Source organism: Monodelphis domestica, chromosome 7, assembly GCF_027887165.1.
Source record: "Monodelphis domestica isolate mMonDom1 chromosome 7, mMonDom1.pri, whole genome shotgun sequence".
Taxonomy (NCBI): domain Eukaryota; kingdom Metazoa; phylum Chordata; class Mammalia; order Didelphimorphia; family Didelphidae; genus Monodelphis; species Monodelphis domestica.
The window spans coordinates 177,822,757-177,828,756 of NC_077233.1; the positions used below are offsets into that span (position 1 = coordinate 177,822,757).

At 38.9% G+C, this 6,000-nt stretch overlaps 1 long non-coding RNA gene across 1 annotated transcript in view; it reads left to right on the top strand.

Moving 5' to 3' along the window:
* The window catches only part of LOC103096294 (uncharacterized), a 56,306-nt gene extending 51,176 nt beyond the window's left edge, over positions 1–5,130 (top strand). Inside the window, exon 3 of the long non-coding RNA XR_008913616.1 lies at positions 4,982–5,130. This is a non-coding gene — a long non-coding RNA (uncharacterized LOC103096294). The remainder of the gene's footprint in view (positions 1–4,981) is intronic.
* The last annotated feature ends 870 nt before the right edge of the window (positions 5,131–6,000 follow it).

Sequence of the window (6,000 nt, forward strand, 5' to 3'; positions counted from 1 at the left end):
ACGTTTTAAATATCCAGATTTCACATATCAATTACAGATAAAGGGGCATGCTTGTGATCAAGTCAGAGGCCGAATTAGTGTGGCATGGTGGACAGATTGTTGTGTTGTGGGGTGCAGGTGTACCCCAGGGGTTCGAGAATGCAAGACTCCGAAACAACTTAAAAGTAAAGAGAGAGATTTATTAGTAATGTTGAATTTTTGGTCAGCAAGACAGCATGAATGGAGCAACCTGAGAGGCTGCACCCTGAATGCCTCCATTCTGGGGTTTTTATATAATTCCATAGCAGTGGGGAAGTAACTCTGGAGCTAGGGGTTGAGTGGAGGAGGTTAGCTTGAGGGCATGGGGGTGGTTCTCCTGATTTGGAGGATGAATAAATGAGGTGGGTCTCTTAGTCCTTCTCAATTCAGTGGGGCAATCATAGGAGGGTAAACTTTAAAGTCTGGTGTTTTCCGTTGGGAGTCACGAGGGCCTAATGGAGCAGAGGAATTTCCCTGATAATAGTTTGCCTGAGTTTCTGGGGATACAATGCCCATGTCTGTTGCACTTGATAAGCCAGGAAGACCTTCATTTAGTTCTCATTTCTGAACCTTACTAGCTGGGTGACCCAGGGAAAGTCACTTCACCTCTTTCTGTTTCCTTATCTACAAAATAAGGGAGTTGGACTGATTGATCCCTGAGATCCCTTAAGCCTATAAAGGAAAGGGTACTCTCTGAATATACACTGAAATAATTCATAATCCCTAAAGAACAGATTGTCTTACAACCAGGCATAAAAACTGGATTGGTTCAGTCCTCTTGAGATAGCAGTAAATAGATATACTATATTTATTTGTGTCATGACTTTAACTGATGTAAAGCACCTTAAGAATTATGATTTTATTGGTGTAAGGATCCCAGACAACTACAAATTAATTCATGCTAATTGATGCCTCAATTCAACAACAAATAAATCCACTATATTATGTATTGTATGTCCACTATATTATAGTTGCCTGGTATTGTTTCTCCCTTTAGTTTTGAAAAAGATCAATGATATTACATTGAAAAGAATCAATGACATCAAGGTTACTAGCCCCAGAGGCACTGACAATTAGCCAAAGATTTAGAAACGGAAGGTGAATGGAAGGGTGGAGCATTTCTCCTATTTTAGTCAGAAGAGAGAGATCTGAGAGTTAGAAGGTACTTTCAGTGTCCCAGAGTCTGTTTGGTGCATTTAACAGCAATATATTCACCTGTGATGTCTTGGCTCTTGTTTGAACTGGATTTAAGTGAGGCTGAGTTGCCCAGAGTCATCAGCCTCATTCGATTTCAGAGTTATTCAAGTCCCAAGTCAAGATGAGGAGACATTGCTGTCTTCAATGTCTGCTCAAGCTCTGAGTTTTTCAGTGTCTGCTTCAGTCACCTTCATGAACATTGGAACAAGTTCTCATTGTAGGTTCCACTGTGGGAAGTCTTCTGCTTGGGGTAGACACCCTTCTAGATCACCAATGACTTTGAGGCTGGTGGTTACCCTCAGCCTGGTTACCTCATTTGTCCAGTTTTACCTAGTTGTGTTCTCTGATCCTCTGGGCATGCTACAACTTATTGAAAGCCATAGGTGAGAGTTGGTGCACAACTGAGAAAGCCATAAGTGAGAGTTGGTGGGGAGCACAAGGAGGATTAGCACCTCTGGGGTGAGGCTGTTTATCACTTTTTGGCATTTGTCTGGCACCCAAATCCCAACCCTCTCACCCCCTTTGTACTCTGTTGCCACAGGTGGCCAACACCTTTACAACATTTCCCAAATACATCCTCTTTTCCCTGATACTACTGAGAACTTGGAATCTAGAAACCCCAAGTTTATAGCAACATGAGATCTGAGGATCCTCAAGTGTCATGGGCACTCTCACTCATGACTCCAGGGGTCAAACAATCAGTCAAAAAAAAAATAACAAACAGAAAACAGCTTAATCAGTATGGCCATGGGACTGCTTTGCATCTGATAGCTGCTCCACCATCCTCAGGCTTGGTGTTTATTTTTATACTCATTTTCTTGGCACACAGATACATTACCTAACACACATGTCTAAATAGAAATAATTGGAAAAGCGATACATTAACTTTTAACAAATCACTTGATTAACATTCTATTTTCCTGTATTATGATTACTGATTCTTGACAGAACAAAGGTTTCACACAAGATAAATGATTTCGTCACAGGTGGCTTAATTTTCTCATTACCCTGTGAGAAGTTTTGAGCTTACAAACAATCAAGGAAAATTACTTATTGCTTTTAATAAAATGGAATAATTAATCAGAAGTTCATAAAAGACAATTAAACAATCATATCATTGAGGTTGAGAGGTACTGGGAACACAATTCAAATTTAATATTAGACTGGTTATTTCTCAGATTTCCTAGGGAGTTTCTGAGTTACTGGTTTGTGAATTCGAGTCACTGAGGCATATTGAAGCTTGATGTACTTGTACATTTTGTATGGGCCTTTATGATTGATATGTGTGTTGGCTTATTGAGAATAAGTTTCTATGAGTGGGAAAGTTCTGGGCTTGGCTTGTAGCTACTGTTTTGCTGGGATTTATGTATCTAAGTAAAAGTTAACCCATGGTAGTCTTTTGGGATTGGGTTTGAGGGTCTGATCTTTTGGTGATATTTTGGGGAATTAGGGTATAGGTATTTTGCTCTTGCATTATTCATTCTGAGAGTAGGGGGAATAATAATCATGTCAATTCTGTAAGTAAGGGACATTGATGAGAGAGGTTACGCAAGGGGGATTGAGTGGACAATCACATCTTGCCAAGGGCTACTCTGTGGCCTCCTTAGCTACCACTCATGACTCTGTCAAGGTGTTATGGCCTAATGGCTCCCAGCACCAATGTTCAATCACCTTGAAAGCTGGAGACCCCAAGTTTGTCGCTGTTCCCAGGAGAGTTTGCCAGAGGGAGGTTTCAGATTTAGCTATTTCAGATTGAATAACAGACTTTAAAATATTCTCCTATTATATCAGAGTCCTTTTCCCAGGTGGCCCAGCCCTTGTCTGTATTTTACCCTTCAGTATCCATGGTAAGGTAGGTGCCCTCACCTCTGGCTATGGTTCCTTTCCCAAGCCTGTCAGTGTGGTTTTAACACTCCCATTTCTTTGTAGCCATGGTAATGTCAGTCAATCATATTTTCCTGTCCCTCAGTTCCCCCGAAGGGTATATAAGTTCCCCAAATTCTTTTGTTCCTCAGAGCTATCATCTAGCATGGTGGCACTCCCAGGGATCAGTAGCCAGAGTAGCCAGAGCCTTGGACTCTCTGTGGTTTTTGAGCATGTCACTCTGTGTGGAGTCCTAAGGACTGTACCGCATCTATCTCCTGATGAAAGACTTGGTTTTTCTGACTATTTAATAGTTCCGTGTTTTTTCCAGTTTAATACTACCTACCACCACTCTTTGTGCAAACTCTCATTACTTCATGCCTGGATCATTGCAAAAGCTTGTTGATATGTCTGCCAGCCTTAGGTCTCTCCCTCCTCTAATCCATCCTCCATTCAGCCAGTTTGGTGACTTTTTTAAAAAGCTGATCCTATCATGTCACCCTGCTCAAACGTCATTGACTCCCTATTGCTTCTAGTACTAAATACAAAATACGCTGTTAGGCATTCATAAGTTCTTCATAACATAGCCCTCTCCTACCTTTCCAGTCTTCACACACTTCACATATTCTTTAATACAGTGACACTGGCCAGCAGAATATTCCATAAACAAAACATTCCATCCCCCATCTCTTGGCTCCAGGCTCTTCTCTAACTGGGCATTTTCTCTGACTGACCCTCCTGCCTGGAACACCCTCCCTCCTACTCTGATTATTGACATTATTGGCTTCCTTTAAGTCCTAACTAAAATTCCACCTTCTATAGGAAGCCTTCCCTAATCCTACTTAATTTTAATGCTTTCACTCTTAATAATTTTCTATCATCTTGTATATATATATATTGCTTTGTATATTCTGTTTGCCTATTATCTCCCCCCCTTAGACGGTAAGCTCTTTGAGGGCAGAGCCTGTAAGAGTTAAAATTTAGGGAAACTGAGGCAGGGTAGAAATTAGTTTTTCTCTATAAGGAATATTATATTTTTAGAAGTTTATTAAAGGTTAAGGATTAAAGAAAATACAGAATAAGAAAACATGTGTCTAGCCCTCTGCCCTAGACAACCTCACCTACATTTTGAAAAGAGCCGAGTCTGCTTGCAAGCGGAAACAGGAAAGAAAAGAGAGGCCCAGAAGCCTTTCCAATCAGGTTAAATACCCTATCTTGATCTCGGCCCAGGTGAGAATTCAGTGATATTACAAAGCATTCTGGGGAAGTGGAGCAAGGACTTCTGGGGATTGAAGTCCTGGATTCAAGTCTCCATTTTTACAAGCCTCTTTTTGTATCCAAAATGCTTAGCACAGTAGGTGCTTAATTAATGTTTATTGAATTAAAAACTGTTGTTGTTTGGTCCTGTCAGTTATCTCCAACTCTTAATGATCCCATTTAGTTGTTTTGTTTTGTTTTTTTGCAAAAGTACTAGAGTGATCTGCCATTTCCTTCTCCAGTTCCTTTTATAGATAAGGAAACTGAGGCAAATGGAATTAAGTGGTTTTCCCAAGGTCACACAGCTAGTGTAAAACCAGATTTAAACCCAGAAAGATGAGTCTTCCTGACTCCAAGCCTGGCACCCTATCAACTGCTCTTTCCTAGTTGCCCAAAATAATGGCACATAATTTTTTAAATTCCTAATTTTAACTTTGAATCAAAATAATTTATCTGTTAGAATGAGAATCAAGTTATTATAGCACTTAAGTATAAGTCCCAGCAGACTGGTGCAAAGTAAGAAAAGTTAATGAATAATAATAGGTATAATAATAGTTTTTTTTAAAAAGGCTGATATTTGCATAGAATTTTCCAGTCTGCATTACATGTTTTTTTTTCTTATTTCTTATTTGCTCCTCACAATAAGGCTTAGAAATAAATACTCCATGGATTCCCACTTTACGGATGAGAAAGCTGAGGCTCATGATTACATAACAAGTCAAAGATGGGATTAAAACCCTAATCTCTCTTTGACTGCCTAGTCTAATTGTCTTTCACCAAACCAAAATGCCAAAAGGTGAGTAGAAAAATAATTTAAGGAATTTATCTAAAATCATATTATTTCTCTTAAAATAATGGAATTGAAAGGGAAAAAAAAGATACTGAATTGAATTTAAAACCCAGCTTTACTATAGGTGAGTTGTGACATCAGACAAAATCCAATTGCTGGCAAACTAGATCTATTACTGCTGAGTTTGTTGCTGTGTCAATTGTGGTATTTGGACCATAACAGTAATTCTCTCAATCGTCCTGAGACCCTTTCAAGCCATCTTTGAGGTCTAAATTATTTTCACATATAACATTAATATGTTTCAATTTCGAATGCAGTAAATATTAACAGATATAATCCATGCAAAACAAAAGCCCTTTGATAGTTTTAAAGAATGTTAGTGGGTTCTGAGACCAAAGCTTAAGAACTGTGGACTAAATAACCTTTAAAATTTCTTTTAACTCCACAGTTTTAAGACCTGATCTGTCTTTGCTACTTAGCATAATCTAGAATAATAGCCAAACACGACTGCTATCTAATAGTATTTATCTAAATCACGATATCACTTATAGATACTCCAAGACCTACGTGCAACTTTTAGCTGCTTAGATTTTTTCCAGGTTGGTTATCATAGTTTGAACATAGCTCTTATTAAGTGCTGGGGAAAGAGGACCAAGCATAAGTTATATTTCTTTGCAACCCCAGCACTCAGCACAATGCCTAGTATTAGTAGATAATAAATGCTTATTGACCATTGAGGATTGAATAGATAATTATTAAAAACCCTTACCTTCTGTCTTAGAATCAATACTATGTAAGGGCTAGTCAATGGGGGTTTAGTGACTTTTCCAGGACCACACAGCTCATTAGTATCTGAAGCCAGATTTGAAATTAGG